Source organism: Xenopus laevis, chromosome 3L (genome assembly GCF_017654675.1).
Source record: "Xenopus laevis strain J_2021 chromosome 3L, Xenopus_laevis_v10.1, whole genome shotgun sequence".
NCBI classification, from domain to species: domain Eukaryota; kingdom Metazoa; phylum Chordata; class Amphibia; order Anura; family Pipidae; genus Xenopus; species Xenopus laevis.
The window spans coordinates 80,070,041-80,097,037 of NC_054375.1; positions in this window are offsets into that span (position 1 = coordinate 80,070,041).

The following is a 26,997-nucleotide window of genomic DNA, read 5'->3' on the forward strand; positions in this document are numbered from 1 at the left end:
GGGAGATTGATTTGTTCCTACACGGGACGTATTTGTCCAATTATCATAGACAGAAGCTTTTACCTAGGGGGTTCAGGGTCCGGAATATACCCACACTTGGACGATCGAATGCGGAATTCTGCAGCAAATGGTGCAAAATTCTGAATAAATGTTCCTCAGATCTAGTACTTCTGGTGGTAGAATTTGTGGGTCAGGATCTAAAGTCTACACAGGAAGAAATTCATAATTTTGAGTCACTGCACCTATTGCCCATCACACAGGACAAATCTGTCGATTGGATGAAAAATATAGAAACCAACCTAGCTAAATACAAACAGGAATTGATATCCTTTAAGGAAAAGAAATTGACAACAGTTAAGGAGGACTATCGACATAAACGAGTCTACAGGTGGTTACTGGGGTTACCAGATAATAATAGAAGGAGACCCACACGTAGATTTAAACCAACTAATCTTTTGACAGTAGACAGCTCGGGGGACTCGACAGATTCAGACTCGGGTTTCCCAGCCACTAATTCCTCTCAGCCTTTTTTAGGGGAGTCTCCCATACTAGTCACCACACCCACGGGGGCGGAAGGAGGGGAAGGGGGAGGAGGAGGGGCGGCAAAAAAAACAGGAAAAGAAGAGAAAATTGTTGCCGGCAAACCACCCAGGAGGGGGAGATACAAGATATAGTAGTCAACCTGTCACAACATATGTTGTCATTGGGAGAAAAAACTCTACTAAATAGAGGTTTGAAATTTGTCCCTACAAATAGTTCTAAACCATTTGATGTCCATAAGGACATCCATAGGTTCAAACGCCAATTAAAACTTCGTGACTACTATAAAGATAAGATTTCCACTAATCTCACCCCGTTCAGAGCAAAGAGTGTCTTTGAACCTCCAAACACAGCCCCAGCTATTTCTATCTTCACTCACTTGCTAGCGAATGATTCAAGGGATATACACCAAAATAAAGGGAAGTATTTCTCTAATTTAACTTCCATGGAGAGAGAGGCCCTCAAAACATTACAAGAGGATAAGGAACTTATCATAAGGCAGGCCGATAAGGGGGGAGCAATTGTTTTATTGGACAAAGAGTACTACATACAAGAGCTCCAATCACAGTTAACAGACGAGAATACGTATTCTCCCCTAACCAGTGACCCTACCACCACATATAAATCCAAGTTGGATGCTCTGATCAGAGTGGGTTTATCGGCTGGCTGGATCGATCAGAACACGAGCAACTTCCTCATCACCCCCTATCCTAAGATTCCTTTCATCTATTCTCTCCCTAAAATTCATAAATCCATGACCTCTCCCCCTGGGCGCCCTATTATATCGGCCTTAGGCTCTCTCTTTCAACCAGTAGCACAGTATCTGGACTCTTTCTTGCAACCTCACGTTCAAAGCATGAGGTCGTATATCAAGGACACTACTCATTTGTTAAACCTACTTAAAGAAGTTGTAGTACCGGATGAGTGTTTCCTAGTGACAATGGACGTTTCCAGTCTGTACACTGTCATCCCACATGCAGATGGGTTGGCAGTGTGCAGTGACATCCTCCAGAAATACCATCAAGGTCCCCCCCCAGTTGAATTTTTAATAAACCTATTGGATTTGGTACTTTCGCACAATTACTTTACCTTCAATGATGCGTTCTACCTACAGATCTCAGGGACCGCAATGGGGTCAAATGTAGCCCCCTCTTTCGCCAATTTGTTTATGCAAATGTATGAGGAACAATACTTACTACCAAAGGGAGGCGAAAGGATACTATTCTACAAACGTTATATTGACGATTTGTTTATGTTATGGCAGGACACAGAGGATGAACTGAAAGCGTTTCACGACTCTTTAAACACCCTAAACTCTCCCATTAGGGTGACTTGTACCTATGACAAGCAGACAATTGACTACCTGGATGTGAGTATTTATAGGCAAGACAATAGGTTGGGTACCACATTGTTTAGGAAGTCCTCTGACAGAAATAGCCTAATACAGGCTCATTCATATCATCCATCCCACATGTCCCGGGGGGTCTTATACTCCCAATTTCTCAGGGTCATCAGGAATAACTCCAACCGGGAAACAGCGGAGAAACAACTCATCATACTTTCAACCCAGTTTGCCTCTAGGGGATACACTGAGTCCTTGATCAATGAACAATTACAGAGGGCTTTGGCACATACACAAGAGGACTTATTACAACAGAAAGTGACCAGCCAAAAGAGAGAGGCAGATCCTATCTTTGTAACACAATGGACGGATGTTTGCCCAAATGTGAGAAGGGCACTACGAGATAGGTGGGATATAATCAATACAGAGACAGACTTACCTTTCTATGGGAAGAAAGCGCCGATGATGGCTTACAGAAGAGGACGAAATTTAAGCGATATATTGGTGGTTAAAAATCTAACAAAAGCACCTAAAACCACATGGTTGGACCGTCCTCTCAAGACAGGGTGTTTTAAATGTGCTTCCTGTTTGACTTGTGGGGGTATGACTCAAGGAACTCACTTTGCACACCCCAGAACTGGGAAGAGGTACAAAATACAACACAGAGTCACGTGTACCTCAGATCACATTGTATATATGGCCTGGTGCCCTTGTGGACTTTACTATGTAGGGAAGGCAACTACAACATACCGGGAGAGAATGGCTAATCACCGGAGCGCTATACGTAGCGCTCTGGCAACAGGAAAGACGGAACAACCAGTACCGAGACATTGGCTAAAGATGCATCATACATTGCCACAGTTTAGACACATGATCATAGATCATGTGCCGTCTCCAAAGAGAGGTGGCAATAGGAATTTATTGTTATTAAGAAAGGAGAGTATGTGGATATATACGCTTGATACAGTGTCTCCAAAAGGCCTAAATGAAATACTACCAATGTCCCCATTTTTTTTGAGAAAAAACTGAAGTGGCTCTTTGAATAGGATATATACTGAACTCCTAATATCCTGACTATACTTAGAGGAAGATCACCACCAGAGGAGACTACCATGCGGCTATGAAAGAAGAGATTTCTTACTCGTTTTTGATTTTTTGAACTTTATTTTTTATTTTTTTGTGTGAGGTGGGGTTGGTCTGTCCCCTTTGAGTTTTTCCGTGGTGACGTTTTTGTGTCTTTGTTTTGTTTTTTCTGCTTTTTGTTTTTTCTGCCTTTTGATGGACTGTGTTGATAGGGCCGTCTGTCGGTTCCGTGGCTGGAGCAGTGAGGGTAGAGGAGTCTTGCGATGACTGTGGACTGCTTCCTCGCAAATGGATCTGAAACAAAAGGAGATATTGTAACATTTTGGACTCAACAAAGTTGCACAAAAGTTCAGCAACTTAAGCCCACGTAGTAATATTATTAACTATATAATGTATTGGCTGCTGTGATCTAAAGGGTTCTCTTGTTTTTAAATCACTTTTAATATGTTTGCACTTATACAGACAACCAGGGTATACCACAATAGAGGAGGAGAGAGAGATGGGCGGCCAATGGGGAACGTGGCTAACCCAGGGTGCTGGGCTCCCCGAAGGAAGTTTGGGCGTAACTATACAGGTGGTTATCTACTACCTACTTGGTCACCTGAGGTAAGGTCTCGAAATGCGATCCTGTTGAATAAGAATCATTGCCTATGGCTAAGGTACAGTGCCCTCCCGGTGAGCCTGACATCGAGGATCGGTGTTGGGGGAGGAGGATCACCTCCCTTGATGCTCCGATCGCCGAAGCAGCGTGTTCCGGGCCGAGAAAAGGGGCAGAGAGGTACGGATGGGAGAACGTCGCTGACAGCTAATAAGCGACGCCGATTTCCATGATGGCGGATGTGCGACTGACAGTAGAGCGCAAGTTCTATATCTGAAGCATTACTTACCTGGATCAATGATCAAGACGAATGGTGCGGTTGAAGTTCGGGTTGAGCCTATGTGCATTCTATGTTGGGCGATGCCGATTCCTCTGGGCGACACAGGCGTTCCCTCCTCCATGCTCAATTGGCGGCTCACTAAGAAAGGTAACGAGAGGTTGTCCTGCACATGAGAATCACTTTGTTAAACACTTTATATAGGCAGCGATCACAAGCACGACACTCATTATGCAAAAATGGATCTATATACACTCAAGCACGGCTCACCTACACTGCACTAGGTGGTCCTTTGTTGCACATTAAAGGGAAAGTAGCCCCCACGGATAGATCTATTTATACACTCCCACTATGACTCACTGACGTTGTAATGATGTCACATGTTGATTGTTTGGCGCCATTTATGTGTTTAAATTCAGTATTGTTTGCTATGCACAGTGTACCCCACCTGAGGAAGGTTCCAGTATGTGAACCGAAACGTCGGAATAAAACATTTTTTCATTTTTTGCACTAACAAGTCCTATGTGTGCGGTTTTTGTGGAGATATGTACAAGCTAGTAATTTAACCAGCACCTGGGCAGTTGCCTCTATTGAAGAGTGTGCTCCAGTTTTTGGACTTGCTAAATATATATATATATATATATATATATATATATATATATATATATATATATATATATATATATATATATATATATATATATATATATATATATAAATATATATATATAAATATATATATATAAATATATATATAAATATATATATATATATATATATATATATACTGTTCAAATGACCAGCAACTCCAGGGATTTCAGTGAAATTTTTCACTGAAATCCCTGGAGTTGCTGGTCATTTGAACAGTGTATGAATTTTTTACCGTGCACCCGGGTAATCGATGCGATACAGTGTGCCACCCAGACGAATACGTATATATATATATATATATATATATATATATATATATATATATATATATATATATATATAGTAGTAACAAACCGCACTCCAAGGAATTTCTTGTGGAAAAAATCAAAAAACTTTTATTTCAACGTTTCGGCTCCTCTACTGGCGCCGTCTTCAGGAAGTGAAAAACCCCATACTTCACTTCCTGAAGACGGCGCCAGTAGAGGAGCCGAAACGTTGAAATAAAAGTTTTTTGATTTTTTCCACAAGAAATTCCTTGGAGTGCGGTTTGTTACTACTATACATGAATGCAATTATTGTTTAACCAGCACCCAGGTTGTTGCAGCTATTGGTTATGAGTGCACCCAATTCGGACTAATTTATATATATATATATATATATATATATATATATATATATATATATAAATATATATATATATATATATATATATAAATATATATTTACCTCGGCTTATACTCTGGTCGGCTTATACTCGAGTATATACGGTAATTTAAATATATATATATATATATATATATATATATAAATATATATATAAATATATATATAAATATATATATATATATATATATATATATATAAATATATATATATAAATAAATATATATATATATAAATATATATATATATATAAATATAAATATAAATATATATATATATATATATATATATATATATATATATATATATATATATATATAAATTAAAAAAAAAGCAAATAAGATTAATTATATAGTCAGAAGTACTATTATGCCTTGCATGTTTTCCAAGTTTCTATAAATATATATATATATATATATATATATATATATATATATATATATATATATATATATAAATTAAAAAAAAAGCAAATAAGATTAATTATATAGTCAGAAGTACTATTATGCCTTGCATGTTTTCCAAGTTTCTATTATCCAGGGCTTTGGTAGACAAACTGAAAAGGCAAGGCCAGAGCCGGATAATTAAGGGAGAAGGCGGAGCTTAAAGGCTTCTAGTTTTTTCTTTTGTCCTGCCTCCGGAGATATCCAGGTTTAACCCAGACGTCTGCACTGACAGTACGGGCCTGGGAGAAAAGGATTTTTTTTTGCATCAGGCAAGACTTCAATACCCCTCTGTACTGCCTGTCATTAACAAGAATGGAAACTGCTTGTCATCACTGGTGACAGGTGAATTGTTGACCTGAAACCACAGAAATGTGCAATTTCACAAGCATTGACAGGCAGTTTCGATTAATATTGATAACGGTGACATGGAGAGGTATCCGGCTTTTCTCCACTAGCTGAAATAGGCTGGTGGAATATTGTGATACATGCTATAAGCATTAAAGCCAAAGATAATTAGGAAATAATTTGTACAACAATAGATTTGGGCTAAATTGTCCAGCATTGCTATACGTAGGTACCGAGGTCATTTACACATAAACATAAAAACTACCTTAGCTCATTTGGACAGTGTAAAGTCACTAGTCTCTCATTTCCAATAAAATGTATAAGTATACACACATAAGCATTAGGGATGCACCGAACCCACTATTTTGGATTCGGACAAACCCCCGAATCCTTCGCGAAAGATTTGGCCGAATACCGAACCATATGCATATGCAAATTAGGATGGGAAGGTGAACTTTTTCTATACTTCCTTGTTTTGTAAGAACAAGTCAAACAATTTCCCTCCTGGACCCTAATTTGCATATACAAATCCTGGAGATATATATATATACACATAAACACACATATGTTTTTCTTTTTATTCTCCTAACACATAGAAGTAAATGGGTATTTTTCACACATTTTGTGCAACCTTAAAAAGCCTTAAAAGAACTGTGTGGGTGAAACATCACTGCTTGAGAGAAAGAGACCGAGCTGCTTGATTGCTGCCATTGAATCTGTCTGACTACTCTTCTTCTTTACCTGTCCCTGTATGCCTCCTTGTTAAAGTCACAGAGCTGCTTACCATGAGACTAATTTAGCAAGACTGTAGCTCTGGTATACATTTAGTAAGCTATGATTAAAATGTTATGAAAAGGGTGGGGACTACAGGTATCTCTGAACCAACCTTAAAGGAGAACTAAACCTTAAAAATTAATATAGGTAAAAATGACAATTTATATACTGAACTTGTTGCACCAGCCTAAAGTTACAACTTCTCAATAGCAGCAATGATCCAGGACTTCAAACTTATCACGGGGGGGGGTCACCATCTTGGAAAGTGTCTGTGACACTCACATGCTCAGTGGGCTCTGAGCAACTGTTGAGAAGCTAAACTTAGAAGTTGTCACAGAATATCAAGCAGAAAATGAGGTTGGCCTGTATTATAAGATGATGCTACAGGGCTGATTATTAAATTCTGATGCTAATTGCACTGGTTTCTGTGCTGCCATGTAGTAATTATCTGTATTAATTACTAATCAGCCTAATATTGTGGCATTCATATTCTATGTGTACTGTGTCCCTAAGCTTAGTAAGTGACAGCAGCACACAGCATGTGCAGTCAATCAGCAGAAAAGAAGATGGGGAGCTACTGGGGCATCTTTGGAGATACAGATCTTCCCTGCTAAAGGACTGTGGTTACCTTGGGCTGGTACAGAAACCTAAAACATAATGTACAACATTTCTAGCCTACTTCTTTATTTAAGCTTTAGTTCTCCTTTAAAGTAGGCCTATTACTGCAGTATGGCCTTTGATGCTTTTAAACCATTACAGTTACTACTCTTTCTTTATATCAATAGGCCAGCCACTCTCCTCCACCTCAACAACAATAGCAATTATAATATTATAGTCTGCTTCAGGAGATACAATGAAAGCGGATTATAATAATATTGTACTTTCAAAAGTTGTGACTCAATGTACACTGTTCATGAACTGCACACTTTACATTTTTAAATTCCTATTTATCATAGATGTCCTTTGGCAAGTGATAGTTATGAGGTTGAAATAAACAGCAAGAGAGGCCAGACATGCAGTAGCTTTAGAACTATCTGTTATGCCACAAAACATTGCAACACAAATATAAAAGTGTAATGCAGTCTGGAATTTCCCAATATGTACCTAGAAAAACTTTTAACACCTACAGTAATTTACACTTGACTTATTTTAAGCTCTGCCTCATGTTCCTTTCGCTCTCTTTGTGCCAGTGAGAAAGGTAAATAATACTTTGTTGCATATTTGATATGGAACAAAAATAGACACAATTTTTTTCTGATCATTCACAATGTACAATCAATATTTTGCATATAAGAACTCTTGGCTTGTGTAAAGATACTTGTCTTCTCCTTTAACATCTTCTCAGTTAAAAAATGACATTGTGCCTGATCCAGCACTTTCAGATAGAGCAAGCACTTCACAATAGAACTGGTTTCAGATAAGCTATTGTTTCCTCTACACAGTGTAACTGAAGGAGTCACAACTTGGGTTAGACAGACTTCGATTTTTGCTGTTCTTATAGCTATCACTGGGTGGGACATGGATGTAGGATGCAGGTGTCAGGGAGCTGTTATTTGGTTACCTTCCCATTGTTCTGTTGATAGGCCACTGGGAGGGAAGGGAGGGAGGTGATGTCACTCCAACTTGCACTTTAGCAGTAAAGAGTGGCTAAAGTTTATCAGTCACATGGCTAAGGGCACCTGGGAAACTAAGAACATGTCTAGCCCAACGTTAGATTTCAAAATTATAAATAAAAAAAATCTTTTGTAAGTGCAAAATTCTGCTGAATAAATGCTATTAACTGATGCATTTTGTAAAAAAACATGTTTCCCCTTTAAGTTTAAGTTTACAGCCAGAAGAAAAAGATCAGGCACTACAGCGAACTCATTGGGACAGTCGGCATGTAACTTTAGATGTGGAAATGTTTACTTTTTTTTTTACATGCAAACATAATTTACATCAATACGATCCCTATATAGACATATTACAAAGCAAATTTTCTGGACTATGAGCTACATAAATTTAGTTAAAGACAGATACATACATTTAGTTAAAAATATGAGCTACACACATTTAGTTAGAGATCTTTTAAATGCTAAATAATTAAATTACTACTTGAACAATGATAGTAAATGTATTCAATAAGTATAAAAACTTGTTTGCAGTGACTTACTTTTATTTGTAAGTTTATGCCCCTGTTCATAGAGACGGTAGACTTGCTTGAAACTATGTTGAATACATGCCACAAAAATGACTAAGGCCATCTTGTGTTTTACAGAGAACCCTAACAGATTTACAATTATAGGGGTTATTAGGGCACAGCTCAGCAGCAGATCTGTATAATAATACCCTTTTCAATCTATACAAATCAATTCAGTGCTGAAAATAAAGAGTCAAATATAAAACCAGTTGATTCTGTTTAGAGTAGTAAGCATCAGTGTTGCTCCAAAAAGGTTAAAGATGGTTTATATATCATCTCCATAGTGAACTAAAATCAATTATGAATATCTCGGCACTGCCTTCTTGATCATTATAAAACACCAGTCGTTCAGAACCCCATTGAAATTGGGGCACAGCCTGATATCCCCATGTCATATGTGTAATGGGCTAAGGCATATGAAAGCATAATGCAGCAGGTATTCCCAGATCAATTTGAAGCAGTGGGGTTCAGGCCACTGTCAGATCAAACATTTCCTTTCAATGAATCCAAGTAATATACTAAAGACTCAGACCGACTAATTTGCTTTTTAATATGCCTTATTTACTATGCGTATTCAAAGAGTCAAAGGGTACTAGGGTACTGTGGTACTGTGTGTGAGATGAAGTGATCTTTCAATAAACAGACTCCGTATTTTCTCTTTCTTATCAGTTGCATCAAAGAGAGAATATACTTTGTTTGATCTTTTTTCTTCCCTTAAAATCTAGGTTTGGATTCATTTAAAAAAAGCAATAGCTTATCTTAATATGATAACTATATTACTGCAATGAATTGGAGCGCATGCTGTGGTTGTACCAAGGGGATATGAGGATAAATTCCCCTCCTAGCGATTTGCTGAAAATTGCAAGGACTTTATTATCTGATTTGAATTCATTCTATCACCTTCAGTTCACAAGATGGCAAACAATATATACCTAAGGTATTCACAGGAAAACATTCTTGCAATCAACTTAACAGTCCACAGCATGCCACTGGCAAAAAAAACATTAAACATAAGTTAAAACTTGATATAGAGGAAGGTATCTTCAATGACAGAGTTTGGAGGTAATTTGTCAGATCCTGGCAACTCATTTACTTACCAGCGGGGGACTGCTCCCCATGTTATTCACAATTCTTAAGCTTTCTAAACTCGTAAGTGAAAACAAATTTTAGTTCACAGATTGAAATCACGTTACTTCTTTTTCAAATATATTTATATATGTATCTCATCTATCTAGCATCTGTCTGTCTATCAATCTTGTGCATTGTGGTATTCATGTTACCATTGAATTTGTACAACATAACACGTTGAAGGTGCAAAATCTCTTTATTGAGACATAAACATTCATTTAAATGTATTCTTACACACAGCCTTTTTTGATGTCTTAAATAATGCAGGCTGATTGTGTAAAAGGTATATATTGTATTTATATGGGTTGTTTTTAAACACACCTGTTATTCTTGTCAAAAATGCTCAGGAAAAGTCACGTTCACTGGTTACTGAAGAGCAGTTTTAAAGTCTTGACAGCTTCCCAGAGGTCTGGACTATTATAAAACATCTTGGGTCTTGGTTTTAAACCACTCCAGTGTAGTTGTACCTGTGTGATTAGGGTTACTTCTTTGCAGGAAGGTAGACTTCCAGCCCAGATGTCTGACTTTCCTCTAGAATCCTGATGTGTTTGACTGTCTCTACTTTTTTCTCAAATTTGACGCACTTTTCAGTTACTTCTTAGACAGAAGAAACACCCGTATTACTGGGCGCTGTACTATAAATCCATGCAGGGAAACAGTCCTTGACTTAAAAAGCGGCTTTATTGAAACACACACAGTGGTAAAATTCTTGTGCGGTGGGTGCACTGAACTTACGCGTTTCTTGCCGCATTGCTTGGCACTTCCTTAACATGAAAACCAATTGCAAATTATCTCAGAAAGTCACTCTACTTTTTACTAATAGTTAATTTAAAGGTGAATGATCCTTTAACCTCAGTGAGCCTACTGCAGTAACTTTTGTGGGAATAGAGGAGTGAGAAACTGGGAAACCTGTTAGTACCTGCAGCTAATATATTCGAGATCATAAACCCCAGAAGGTTCCGTTTAGAATAAAAAACAAACAAACTAAGTGCAGGTATAGAATCTCTTTTTTTCAGAAAATCAATATCCAGAAAGCTCCCAAATAAGGGAAGGCCCACATTAGCAAACAAATGTTTTTTCCTTTTCCTCTGAAATAAGAAAACAATACCTTGTTCTTTATGCTGCATGAATTAATATCGGTAGTAAAAACAATCTATTGGGTTTAATTGTAATTATATTTAGAGGCACATTTATCAAGGGTCTAATTTTGAATTCATACTGTTTCTCTGTGTAGAAATGTTTTATGCCTCTGTAGTAGAGGGAGACGGAGTAAATATATTTGTTTATAGTAATAAATCTGCCCCCTAATGTTTAAATGTTCAGTAGTTGACTAGAAGTATGATAATTATGGAAGAAAACTCCTTACCCAGAAATCCCAGGGTCCCAAGTAAATAATAGAATTCATACCTGTAAAGCAATAACCGTAAACTTTATATAAGAAAAAAAGATATGTAAACAGGGATCTAATACAGTACAAAACCTGCAACGTTTGGCCTAGCTGCTAACTAGAAAAACACAGATTAGCCGAGTCCTTGTAAAGTAACTTCATATTTCAGGCAGTCAGCATTGATATTTACAACATTGGCTTTGGTCATGCATCTTGCAAATCTGTCTCTCTGCATGTGTTGGGGCTCCTAGAATCTCTTTCTGGTTAGACGCATCAGGGGCAACTTCTTCCCTGGATAGTCTGTCTGAACAGTGGCTGTAGTAAACCCTTTGTAGCCTCTGGTAGCACAAAACAACTTCAGGAATTTCATCACTTACCAGCAGTCCTTTGCAGCTTCTTGCATCACCCAAACTTATCTTCCACCCCCTCAAAAACCATAAAACGTATCCACTGTTGTCCTAGGGGGGCAGGCTTCCCATGGAGGGATGATTAAATAGTAAAGTAAGTAGTCTCTGCCCCTTAAACACATATGATGTGGTGCAATGCAGTGATTGCCTTGTTGATGTTTTTCAATCAATGTGCACTACAGATTAAACTAAAATCTGTATACACTGTTTCTGCCTTCATGCTGAGTAGTTTATATTAATGTGGTTTTTTTTTCTGGATTTCTCTGCTCCTGTCGGCCATTAATCTACCTCCTAAACTAAAAACATTATCTGATACCACTTAGGAAATATATAGTCAAGACCACTAACACATCTCTGTAGCTATACCTTTACATAATTCATATGCTGTTCTTATAAAGCACTGAAGCTGAAGATTTAGATCCATCAGCAAAAAAAGGCAATAATAGCTGCACGAAAAAAAATCTCTATAAAAAAGAAAGCTAAAAATTATTGCATTCCAAATCTCAAATATGTTTACTCCGTCTCCCTCTAATACAGAGGTATAAAACATTTCTACACAGAGAAACAGTATGAATCCGCCGATTCCTCACTAGATATCCTGAAACCCCAACCAAACATCAACTAAATCATAAACTCTAAATGTACCGTTGTGATACAGACCAGTAGGAGAAAAGTATGAGGATAGATTTATGTTAAGTTCTTTATGGTACAGTAGTAAAGTTGGCTGTCCAACCTAAATAATAAACACAAATAAAAAAAAGACTGAAAAATATATAAAAGTTAAGCAATATGCACAAGCACACACTAAACAAATACCGAGGCCACTTTTTATGCCACAATTCATATACTTTGTGAAATATAGTTCATCAATAATATATTCTCAATAAATGCAGGTAACAATTGTAGTGTTCATATAATTTAATGGCATAAACATGATTCCGGAAGACAAGTCAACAAGTTTACCAGGTTAAAAAAATGCTGACAATATCTGCCCAGTAATAAAAATAACAGGAATGGAAACCCTTTTTCCAGAAAGCTCCAAAATATAGCATTACCATTTCCCTGAGATAGCAATTTGTACAATTTATTTTCTACCAATTTAGTTTTATCTGTAATAATTAGTCATTACCTTTTACCAGATAATTAAACCAGTACACTTGCATATTGGTGGAATGGTTTTTAGTAACCTTAAAGCAAACTTCTACAAATTACAGAATACATAATCTGGAAAACCCAAGTTCACAATGCCTTAGTCCTAAAGTGTCCCTGGTACAGTTTCAGTAATCACAACCCTTCTCAATGCTCTCTAATGACCACCATATATGACACCTTACAGTACTGTATTCTAATTCTCAGATGTTTATCAGTGTGAAATTGACACAATTATGCTGAAAATATTTGTGTAAGGATGTCATTTTTGGCACTCAACATCAAAATTACACTTTGGGGTGATTATTTATGTAAAAGTGTGCTGCATGTATTGATGCTATCGATTGTGGGAACCCACCTTTGAGGTAATTAATAGATCTGTTTTGCTCAACAACTACAGCCATTCTTGGGCAAGCACAACTGTGGTTCTGCTTCATTATCTTAGCGCTAAAGAGGGAACAGAAACTTAAAGGGATTCTGTCATTGAAAAACATGCTTTTATTTACACAATACACGATGCAGGATTCTGCTGGAGGAGTTAAAAGCAGAAGCTTGCATTGAAATCAGTTTTTCAAAAGGTAGGTGTTAATTCCAAGATTGCCATGAGTTCATGAGTCCTGTATGTTGCAGCTTGTGCGTAATTGATCAGAGCAGGCTAATCCACTTCATTAGTGCTTACTGCAAGGTGTTAATGGGATTCTGTCACAGAAAAATATTATTTTACAAAATGCATTCATTGATAGACCTCCTTCTGCAGAATCCTACATTGAATTCATTTTTTTCAATAAAGCAAATAGGTTTTTTATATTGAATTTTGAAATCTGACACGGGGCTAGATATTTTGTTAGTTTCCCAAGTGCCCTCAGTCATGTATGTATGTATATGGATGTATAACTTTATTTGTAAAGCGCTGTAAACCACAGTGCTTCACAGTGCATAAAAGTACAATATATATATATATATATATATATATATACAGTATTTAGTCCAAGTCGGTTCAGCACACCTTCCAGTCAGGAATGACCCAGGTGCTACTCTCATCAGCAGTATATACAATCTCAGAAGGGCGAGGTGCACACCAGGAGCCTTTAAAGAGTTTAAAAAATTTTTCCTTTATTTAATACATCTTTTTAAAAAAACAGGTCAACGTTTCGGTCTTTGCCTAAGACCTTTCTCAAGACCATACACACAACTTTAAAAACATTTTTGTGAATAAATAGCTAAAACCAATTACTCTCACCCAACCCCGTGTTCTCAAATGACCCATGTGATCAGGATCACCACTCCCCCTGTGGGGGCTGTGTTACCCATAAAAACTGTGTCAAATTCAGGACAATATTGGTGCTTCTGTCTGTCTAAAGCTTCATTTCAGGTTACACTACTTATAACAAAGTACCCAAACTATTCATATGTCTCCACATATGAATAGTTTGGGTACTTTGTTATAAGTAGTGTAACCTGAAATGAAGCTTTAGACAGACAGAAGCACCAATATTGTCCTGAATTTGACACAGTTTTATGGGTAACACAGCCCCCACAGGGGGAGTGGTGATCCTGATCACATGGGTCATTTGAGAACACGGGGTTGGGTGAGAGTAATTGGTTTTAGCTATTTATTCACAAAAATGTTTTTAAAGTTGTGTGTATGGTCTTGAGAAAGGTCTTAGGCAAAGACCGAAACGTTGACCTGTTTTTTTAAAAAGATGTATTAAATAAAGGAAAAATTTTTTAAACTCTTTAAAGGCTCCTGGTGTGCACCTCGCCCTTCTGAGATTGTATATATATACAGTATATATAAATATATATAGAAGAGCAGAGAAGACGACCAGGAACGTATGATGAGACAACCAAAGAAATGTAGTGAGGAGCAAAGGAGTGAATGGCTTTGAATGTTAGTAGAAGGGTTTTACAGTGGTGTGAAAAACTATTTGCCCCCTTCCTGATTTCTTATTCTTTTGCATGTTTGTCACACTTAAATGTTTCTGCTCATCAAAAACCGTTAACTATTAGTCAAAGATAACATAATTGAACACAAAATGCAGTTTTTAAATGAAGGTTTACGTTATTAAGGGAGAAAAATCCAAATCTACATGGGCCTGTGTGAAAAAGTGATTGCCCCCGTTGTTAAAAAATAACTTAACTGTGGTTTATCACACCTGAGTTCAATTTCAAAGGTTATAAAGCCATTTCTAAAGCTTTGGGACTCCAGCGAACCACAGTGAGAGCCATTATCCACAAATGGCAAAAACATGGAACAGTGGTGAACCTTCCCAGGAGTGGCCGGCCGACCAAAATTACCCCAAGAGCGCAGAGACAACTCATCCGAGAGGCCACAAAAGACCCCAGGACAACATCTAAAGAACTGCAGGCCTCACTTGCCTCAATTAAGGTCAGTGTTCACGACTCCACCATAAGAAAGAGACTGGGCAAAAACAACCTGCATGGCAGATTTCCAAGGCGCAAACCACTTTTAAGCAAAAAGAACATTAAGGCTCGTCTCAATTTTGCTAAAAAACATCTCAATGATTGCCAAGACTTTTGGGAAAATACCTTGTGGACCGACAAAAGTTGAACTTTTTGGAAGGTGCGCCTCCCATTACATCTGGCGTAAAAGTAACACAGCATTTCAGAAAAAGAACATCATACCAACAGTAAAATATGGTGGTGGTAGTGTGATGGTCTGGGGTTGTTTTGCTGCTTCAGGACCTGGAAGACTTGCTGTGATAGATGGAACCATGAATTCTACTGTCTACCAAAAAATCCTGAAGGAGAATGTCCGGCCATCTGTTCATCAACTCAAGCTGAAGCAATCTTGGGTGCTGCAGTAGGACAATGACCCAAAACACACCAGCAAATCCACCTCTGAATGGCTGAAGAAAAACAAAATGAAGACTTTGGAGTGGCCTAGTCAAAGTCCTGACCTGAATCCTATTGAGATGTTGTGGCATGACCTTAAAAGGCGGTTCATGCTAGAAAACCCTCAAATAAAGCTGAATAACATCAATTCTGCAAAGATGAGTGGGCCAAAATTCCTCCAGAGCGCTGTAAAAGACTTGTTGCAAGTTATCGCAAACGCTTGATTGCAGTTATTGCTGCTAAGGGTGGCCCAACAAGTTATTAGGTTCAGGGGGCAATTACTTTTTCACACAGGTTTGGATTTCTTTTCTCCCTAAATAATAAAAACCCTCATTTAAAAACTGCATTTTGTGTTTACTTGTGTTATCTTTGACTAATAGTTAAATGTGTTTGATGATCAGAAACATTTTGTGTGACAAACATGCAAAAGAATAAGAAATCAGGAAGGGGGCAAATAGTTTTTAACACCACTGTATATGCTATCCTTTGCTTTGAGCAGAAGGATCCTGGTAGCAGAGTTTAAGATTGATTGGAGGGGAGAAAGATGGGAGTCAGGAAGACCAGTTAGGAGGAGATTGCAATAGTCTAAACAGGATAAGATAAGGGCATGGATTACTGTTTTGGCTGTTGTTGGTGAAAGAAATGGGCTTATCTTGGCTATATTGTGGAGAAAGAAACATCAGGTTTTGACAGTATTATTAATATGGTTAGAGAAGGAGAGGGACTATTCAAAGATGACCCTTAAGCAACTGAGTTAACCGGGTTAATAGTCATGCCATCAATAGTAATGGTGAAAGGAAGAGATGGGCTCAGTTTGGGTGGAAAGACCATGAGCTCGGTCTTGGCCAAGTTGAGCTTGAGGTGGCGTTGGTTCATCCAGGAAGAGATCACTACTAAGCAGTCTGTGATCTGGGTTTGCACGTCAGAGGTTAGTGAGGGAGTGTCTAAATATATCTGAATGTCATCGGCATATAGGTGATATTTAAGGCCAAATGAAGATATAAGGTCTCCTAAAGAGAGAGTGTACAAGGAAAACAACAGAGGACCAAATACAGAACCCTGAGGCACCCCCACATCAAGATGAACAGGAGGAGAGGATTTGTTTGCAAAAGTAACAGAGAAGGAGCGGTCAGAAAGGTAGGAAGAGAACCAGGATGCAGCTTGATCACGGATACCAATTGAATGGAGAACTTGCATTAGAACATAATGGTTAACAGTATCAAAAGAAGAAGATAAGTCCAGGAGAATGATAATAGAGTAATGCCCTTTGGCCTTAACAGTCTGGAGATCATTTGCAACTCTACATAAGGCAGTATTAGTGGAGTCTGCAGGTCGAAAAGCCAGACTGCATAGGGTCAAGTAGATTATTGGTGCAGAGAAAGTTAGTAATACGGGAGAAGACACGACTTTCCAGAAGTTTAGAGGCTAGTGGTAAGAGAGAGACAGGACGTTAGTTACACAAACAGGATGGATCCAATGTAGCCTTTTTCAGAATGGGCTTGACACTGTTTGAATAAAGAGGGGAAAGTAGCAGAAGTCAGTAAGGAATTGAATATATGAGTAAGTACTGGAGTGAGGACAAGAGCACACTGCTTTAGTAGGGGTGACAGGATAGGATCATGTGAGCAAGTTGTTGATGGAGAGGATAGGAGAAGTTTAGAGACTTCAGGCTCAGATATATGATCAAAAGAGTTGAAAATGGAAATAGAAGCTTTAGGGGGAATGAGAATATTGGTATCTGAGGGGAGGGAAAATTGTTTGTGGATATAGTCAACTTTGCTTTCAAAGAAGTCAGTAAAGTCATGGGGGTATGTTCAGGTGTTAGCGTATCATTTGTAGAGGGATGAAGTAGCGAGTTGAATATTGAAAACAAGCGTCGTGGGTTGGATTTGTTGTTATTTATGAGTGTATTGTAGTGCTGTTGTTTATCCTGGGATAGGGCAGTACCAAGGCAGGCCATGTGACTTGTGCTCTGACACATTTCCTTCATAAACTGTTACACAGAGAAGTCTATGTAAAATATCTAGGAACCGATATAACCAGAGTCACAGAAACATAAGACATTTTGAAGAAAGATGTTTAGGAAAATTATAGTAAAGATAGACACCTATACCATGTAATCTTGTGGGTGTGTGACCCTGGACCAACCCTTATAATCCACATAAAAATTATACATCAGCATCAAAAAGCTGATCTTTTGCCTTCCATTCTCCGAATATAAGTGCACTAACACACACAAGATCAGCCTGTCGGCACACACCAAGGTGGATATCAGCACAAAAACAATAAAGTTTGCATTTTAGTACTGAAATCTGCTGTGTATGTGCACCGACAATTCTGTCCCTGGCAGCGCATATGCTGTCTTCGCTTTTGTATACACACCAGCAGAGAAAACAAAATGTCAAAATTGTCTATTGCTCCCTAGATCTTTTCACATTGTGATATTACTTTCAAACTTACAACTGATTAGACTGACACTTAGAGGCCCATTTATCAAAGGTCAAACTTCAAATTCATGTGCGTTTTTTAAAATTAAAATATACTCACAATTCGACTAGGAGGTTATTTAAGAAAAAATTTGAATGGCTAATATTCGATCAACTTCAAATGTCAGGAAGGCTATTAACATCTCCAAATGGCTCAATTGACCTCTGCCATTGACTTGTTCATGAACTCGCCAGGTTTTAGGTGGCAAATATTCGAATTAGGACTGTTTCCATGGTCGAGGTTAGATAAATCTCACATTCAAATTTACATTCGAATAAGCAGATTAAAATTCTAATGTGTGAATTTTTAAACTCAAAAATTAGAATTCGAATTGACTATTCGACCCTTGATAAATCTGCCCCTTAATACACTAATATTAAGCAGACTGCAATGATAGAATCTTTCTGTACATAAAAAAAAAAGATTGAACATGAAAAGTTACTTTAAAATTACAAGTGATTTATTCTTAGCTGGAAACCAATGCATTACTTTTTTTCACACTTAACAAGACTACATTGCTTTACATAATGAAGCCAAATTTGTAGCAACTTGCATTTGTAGTCAAATATAGGTAATGGGGCCTGTTATCCAGAATGTTTGGGACTGGGTTTTCCAGATCAGGGATCTTTCCATAATTTGGATCTCCATACATATAAGGGTGGATTTATCAAAATGTGACATCAGAGTTTACCAAAGAAAAATTCACCCACTTTCTATTCATTCCTATGGGATTTTTAGAAGTGAATTTATCAATGGGTGGAAGTCAAAGCACCATTAAAGTCACAATTTAATAAATATACTTCTATAAATCCCATAGGTATGAATAGAAAGTGAGTGAATGTTTCTGTGGTGAGCTCTAATCTCACATTTTGATAAATCAGCCCCTATGTCTAGTTAAAATTAATGTAAACATTAAATAACCCCAATATGATTGTTTTGCCTTTAATAAGGATAAATTCTATCTTAATTTGGATTATTGCTGCAGTTGCTCCAGCTGTGTGCATGTGGGATTGCTGCTTTACTTTCATGTGTGTGTGTGTGTGTGTGTGTGTGTGTGTGTGTGTGTGTGTGTGTGTGTGTGTCTAGGTCAGCGATGAAACACTCAACATGTTACAGTTGTGTTTTGATGTCAATCAATACATCCTTGTTGGCACCTGTGCTCTCCTTTTCTTGTGTCCTTTAAAGGATATCAGTTTTTTTCTATTCATTGCTATCAAGTTCTAAATGTACACAGGCCCGGATTTGTGGAGAGGCCACCAAGGCCCAGGCCTAGGGCAGCATATTGGTTTAGAAACAATAAGGATGAGCAGGAGATACAATAATTTTTTTAAATCTCCCATGTGCCAATACCCATTGCTCTGGCCCCTATGATGAGCGAATAAAAGGGAGGGGACAGGGGCGACAGATGACAGTGGGCCTAGGGATGCCCACTATGTAAATCTGGTCCTGCTGATTTCTACATCCTTTATTGACCTTCGTCTTGAACCTTATATTTGAAACTTTGCTGCCTTGATCCCAATCTGTTTGCCTGTGATTTTGTTTGAGCCATTGGTACTTTGCTTTGGCTATTCAGCCTCTCTTTACTGCTGTGCAACATCAGGCAAGCTGCAGCTAGTGTGATGCAAATGTCGGCCATATTTCAACTAATTTTTCAATATCCAGGTTGAGAAAATATATATACGTCACAAAAGACCGCATGGCAAATTTCTAGCAAGGATTCCTGAAAAAAATTGCTGGCAAAACTGTGAATTTCACCCCAAAACTGTTCCATGAAATAAGTTTAGTTATTTCTTTCGTTAACAGCACAACAATGTCTGTTAGAAAGAAACATTTGATTAGTGGTAAAATAGGTGTAAGACGCGCCGGGAGAGTTCTACGTTCTCTTACCTCCCGGCGCATATCTCCCTGGCTTCTGAGACGCAGGTGTGCGCTTCCGGCATCGTCACATGTTCCGGTCGTGTGCAAATGACACTGGTGTTGGTTCATTCATGTTTGACGCAGAACATCATTACGACATTTTTCAGCGAAAGATATGAATTTTTGGAGATAATTCTTCTTTAAAATGGCCTTCCTCCATTTTAACAGTGGCCAAGCTGGCTTCTGTTTACAGACCCTGCTGAAGCATTATTTACTGTTGGAATTTCCTGGTTTTTGACTTCTGCCTATTTTGACTTTGATTCTTGTCTGTCTGCCTCGACCCTTTTGCCTGTTTTGTGACTATGCCTTGCCTAATCCTTGGCGGTATCTCTTTACACACCAATTCCATGTTGGTTCCACAGCAGAAAGCCCAGGGCCTAAAAAGGGCATTGGTGAACACTGGAATCTGCAGGGTTTCCCTTGTGCATTTGAGCGTACCAGCTGCTTACAAGGTTTCCTGATTAACGAGTATGTTACAATAGGTCAGACTGCTGGTGTTCTTAAGGTCAAGGTCACGTCTTAAGGCCAAGGTCACGTGGATAGTGATTTGGACTCTCATTATCTTGACTCAAAGTGATGGTATGCATGTGATTTGTAATTCAATTACAGTTTAATGTTGAATTACATACATGGCTTGTTCTCCTTGTTTACCCACAGGGCAGGTAAAACATCGTTTTTAAACCCTTCTCTCACCACAGTAAATATTAAACATTTTTCCTACGCTATGCTCTATAATCCATGTGTATCTGTACAGTTTTGTATGTCACCCACAATACTTCACTGAATGTGACTGCTTCCTAGATGATAATCAAAACAAATCTTGTATAAAAATCAATTCTTCCGTCATAGTAGGCCTGCTCTTAGCAGAGGTGCCCCTTAACATTCTGTTCAAAGAACTGTTTTAATTATGCGTAGGCTGGAGATTGTAGAATTAATCAACAACCACATTGAATAGTCATGGCTATAGAAGAAAAGCATATACACAAATTGACCATATGAGCCTTTTAAGATCAATTTTGCAAATGCCGCTGCTTGTAAGAATTTGGAGTTATCTACATACAATTTAGTACACATAACAACAACAACTCCTGTTTTCCCGTTGCTGTTCTCCCAGCACTTACTAGAAGGCATAAGCTTGTCTGCACAGTATAAACCTAACCAGTGACATACGTATATAATATGTTGTACTGATTGCTTTTTTTGTAGTTTATTGAAGCAATAGCTGGAGTGGTTAAGAAAATAATTTGACATTATCAACAAATCTAAATTTCACTTGATATTATTGTAATTGCCAAGCCTAATTTGAATAACTTCCTCAGACGTCTGCACCTGAATCAGCATGAAAAAAGAAAAGTAGCTGGTAGACTGCCTTGGAAAATGAATTTAGCAGTCAGAATAACTGTTTAGAAAATTTAATGAGAATAAAAATAATGCTTTCCTATTCATGAGCATGCATTAAAATTAAATTTCACAGGTGCTTTCAAAATCAAACTATTAAAATGCAATGATGGTGATTTAGCGATGGAAGTTACAGAAAGAATGGAACTGCATTGTTATTGTAGTTCTGTAAGATTATTCCCAGATGGGTTAATAACTATTCCATTGCATAGAGGGTAAAAAAAAAATCAGCAAAATTATTAAAAATATTAGGCTTAAATAAATTAGGTTTACCAAGCATTGTGTCCTCTTTAGTTAGATTGTCAGCTCTTTGATGCAGGGTTGCTCCTTGTTATGCATCTAAAGCTCTAAACTTATATTCCTAATTATCTGTTAAGCTGTATATTCTACACTGTTGTACTTTTGCACCAAGCTCTGTCCAGATGATCACTGCTGCTAATTTTACAGAGGAACAAGAACTTCTGTTGCCACTCTGGTAATTCTACTCATTTGTGAAATTTTTTGACTGTGCTTTATGCTCCATTATACTTAGGTCCATTTTAAATATCTTATTTTTGACAATGCCCAATTGTTTTTGCTCACCCAGTGACTCTCTGTAAACCCCATTGTCTATTTCAGTTTGCACTTTTCCAAATAACTTCTGTCTATACTTCTTGGTTAGCAAGTATTACCATTGCACTTATGAGTTAAGGAAATGCTACATAAAGCTCATAATCACTAGGTAACATTACAAGATGCAACAGGATCATTTCCATCATTCTTATAGCAGTAACTCTAGTATCCCTTGGGGCAGTGATTTTTCTCAGTGCAAGACCACTTTGGAGGTCCAGAGTTTTTTTTTAAGAATATCTAGAAGTGCAAATAAAAGTTAAAGCTCAAACTAATTGACCTTTAAACTGGCCTCTAAAGATAATCTAGAATGACAAATAGGCATTCTACTTAAATCTATCCTGAAATAGTTTTTAGACCTCTGCATGAATTTGCTCCCATTCCTCTAAAGAAAATAAATTTGGCTATAACTGTTAATGTGTGGATAAATATTTTAAATGGAGAACTGAAGCTTTTTAAAATGGTTTCAAATTTATTTGGTTTTGGTAATCAAAATTAGCAACTAAGGATTTAACGGATTAATAATTTTTGCATTTGGTCAATTATTAACTTTATCAAGGATCCTGAATAATACTTTTGTACATATCCCAATTTCACAAAAATCAACAAAATTGCCTCATTATTAAACATACATTTACCAAATTCTATTTTCCAGCACATTGAAGTCCAAGGACATTGAATGTTCAAATTCAGTTTACTTGCTGACTATCAGTTCAGATAGTGAATGAAGGGTTTTTACAACTACATATAAGAGTTTTTGTGTATGAATCTATTAGGTAATCAGTGTCCAACAATTAAAAAGTACATCTCATGCATAGATGACCAAATTGTACATTGGTTTAAAAACATGCCGTATAGACTCGACACCATGGCATGGATATGACAAAGAAGGGTGGATATAATTTTTCGTTTGCTGGATATGTCAATATGCAAGGTGCATATGTCAGAAACACATCTCCATTTAGTAAACTATAGGGCACATTTACTTAGCTCAAGTGAAGGAATAGAAGAAAAAAAACTTCGAACTTAGAACGTTTTTTTGGCTACTTCGACCATCGAATTGGCTACGTCGAGCAAGACTTCGATTCAAACTAAAAATCATTCGACCATTCGATAGTCGAAGTACTGTCTCTTTAAAAAAAACTTCGACCCCCTACTTCGCCAACTAAAACCTACCGAGGTACAATGTTAGCCTATGGGGAAGGTCCCCATAGGCTTTCTAGCAATTTTCTGATTGAAGGAAAATTCTTCGATCTATGGATTAAAATCCTTCGAATCGTTCGATTCGAAGGATTTTTCCTTCGATTGATCGATCAAAGTATTTGCGGTAAATCCTTCGACTTCGATATTCGAAGGATTTTACTTCGACGGTCGAATATCATGGGTTAATTAACCATCGATATTTGACCATTAGTAAATGTGCCCCTATGTGTTCTTCAAAATTAGAATGAAAAATGGATGCTAGAAATACAAGCATGGGATCCATTATCTGGAAACCCATTATCCAGAAAGTTCTGAATTACAGGAAGGCTGTCTGCTATAGACTCATTTAATCCAAAAATTGTAAAACATTTCTTTTTCTCTTTAATAATAAAATAGAACCTTGTACTTAATCCAAACTAATATGCAATTAATCCTTATTGGAAGTAAACCCAGCCTATTGGGTCAGCCATTGAGGACATACATTATTTCCTCATGAATTCTAAATGTTAAAACATATCATTGTTGGCATATTATGCCAATAGACTTGTTAACCTAATAAAAAAGCTGTGTTTTCTGGTGAAACCTATAGACCTTTCTTCTGTGCTTTGTTTTGTTTTATGCCCTTAGCGTATCTTACTTTTCTTTCCCATCCTAGAGTATGATAAGTACAGAAAATGATACTTGATTACCAGTATATCATTACTAATTATTACAACTGAAATTCAATTAAGATCCAGATTCTTATATGTAACAGTAAACCTAAAATCACTGGATTAGTGAACATTATGTGCTAGATATCCAAATGTTTTATTTTTCGACAGAAAATGGGGATTTGCTCAACATAACAAACCATCAATACTCTTTTTCTTGTTGGTTATATTTGAACAGCCATATTTCAGTTGGAGAGGCAGCCTTAGGAAACGTTTAATGAATTGTAGTTTATTCTCTTGTTTTGTTTTTTTGTTGGAAAATTGCTTTTCCATTTTTCTTGTGTAATGAGTGAAAGTTTTAGTTTTGTAACACACTCTAGGTCTGCTTAAGTTCTTTCAGTGTTCCCATATATTTGTGTGGATGCTGTTGTTTACATTTTCCAAAGGCCATATATAATTCAGAAGTTAAATGGCCAAGGAAAATTGAAAACTTGATTTATACTGATGGTTGGATTTGAACATCTCGTTCTGTCCTTTCCATTCCTCATCCAATGAAAACTGGAGGTGGAATTAGAAACTCGCCCACACAGACCCGCAAAAATGTTGTCTTCACCATACTTATATAGTCATAGGACATACAGTACGTGGAATGCCTACACATCCCCAGGTTGTCCTCTTTCTAAAATGACTGTATCTCAAAATCTGTACCTAGCCCTCCACTCTGTTTCGAATATTACAGAGGAAAACTGTAAGGTAATAAGTATGTGCTTTTCATTCTCTCTCTCTTTCTCTCTCTCTCTCTCTCTCTCTCTCTCTCTCTCTCTCTCTTTCAGTTTTAATTCTCATATTTAATCTGATGCAAATCAAACAAAACATAAAGAAATATCAAACACTGTCATTATACTTGTCTTGTTGAAAAAATGAAAATTACAATTTCCAATTCGATATATTGTTCCCCTTCTCTCCAAAAGTGAAATCAAATAAACCCTGAATAATAAGCTACATATAGTAGATGTGAAACAATAGCTAGCATTCCATACAATACAGTTGATTAATATCTTTATTGGAGACTTGCCATAGTAGCTTTCATAATCTTGTTACAGCCATTGTGAGGAGGGGGTCTGCAGCATTGAATATTTCCAAGTTCTAAATATATCTAGCTGCCTAACATATTCATACAGACATGGAAACAAAACTCATCTACATCCTGCAGTCCTGTGATTGTGTTTAAGTCTTATGTGTTGCTGTGGTAACCGGAAAATATTCTCATAATTATTTTACTTGTTTTTTTCTGCACATTATAATAGCAGCAAAAGCAACTTCAACTGTCGAAGCCTGGAAAAAGAGAATTTTCTATAAAACAAAAGGGATAGTACACAAAGGATAACGTGGTTTAATGACTTTAAATTCAGAAGGCTGGGAAGAATTATAGGATAGGACTAGAGTTAGGTCAATTAATATTTCGACAACTTTTTTTTCTAATTTTGGTTCTGTACATTACCACAATGAATTTTAAATGAAACAACTCAGATACAGTTGAACTGCACACTTTCAACTTTAATTCAGTGGGTTGAACAAAAAGATTGCATAAACTTGTGAGGAACTTTTTTTAAATACAATCACTTCATTTCAGGGGCTCAAAAGTAATTGGACAAATTAAAAAACTAAAAATGAAATGTTCATTTCTAATATGTGGTTAAAAACCCTTTGCTGGCAATGACAACCTGAAGTCTTGAACTCATGGACATCACCAGATTCTGTGTTTCTTCCTTTTTAATGCTCTGCCAGGCCTTTACTGTAGCGGCTTTCAGTTGCTGTTTGTTTGTGGGCCTTTCTGTCCCAAGTTTAGTCTTCAACAAGTGAAATGCATGCTCAATTGGGTTCAGATCAGGTGACTGACTTGGCCATTCAAGAATATTCCACTTCTTTGCTTTAAAAAACTCCTGGGTTGCTTTGGCTGTATGTTTTATGTCATTATCCATCATCAATTTGAAATTCGACTGCATTTAGCTGTATTTGAGCAGACAGTGTCTCAAAATTCTGTCCTGTGTCACATCATGGATAAACACTAGTGTCCCAGTGCCACTGGCAGCCATGCACGCCAAAGCCAACACACTGCCTCCGCCATGTTTTATAGATTATGTGGTATGCTTTGGATCATGAGCTGTTCCACGACTTCTCCATACTTATACTTGCCATCATTCTGGTAGAGGTTGATCTTGGTTTCATTTAAAATGTGTTGTGATAATGTACAGAACCAAAATTAGAAAAAAAAGTTGTCTGTTTAAATATTTATGGATCTAACTGTATGTCTGTGTTAAAGCATTGATACACCTTACACCAACTGTGTATTGAATTTATGAAGTGAATGTCAAATCACTTCACATTTTTGTTAATGGTATACATATTTTCTATATGTGCTGTAATATGCTCATGTGGACAGTAAATACATGTAAAAATTATTATTTATTATATATTATAGTTTCTGTCTCCAAGACATGTTATTTTTACAACTATTAGCTGTCACAAGGACACTGCATTAAAAGTACAATAATCATCAAATGGTTAAAAAAAAAATGACACATTCTCTTAGAATTAATATGTCACTAGCAGTTATAGTGGAAGATAAGATGCAAACTAGAATTCTATAATAGGGTAAACTCTGTCTTAGAAGTATACAAAATGAACAAATTTTGCTTTGACATATCACGTCTTACATTAAAAACCTTGCAAACCATTGTGGAAAATGCTCAGTGCAACTGTGAGAGATGGTTACATGAGATCACTGTGTAGATAAGCTTTGCTACATTCTATTTATGACATTTGCAAAAGATTCAGCTAAAGCAAGTAGGATCACCGAGCGGGGCAATGTGCAACGGAACCCTGAATTAGACAATTTGTTATCTAT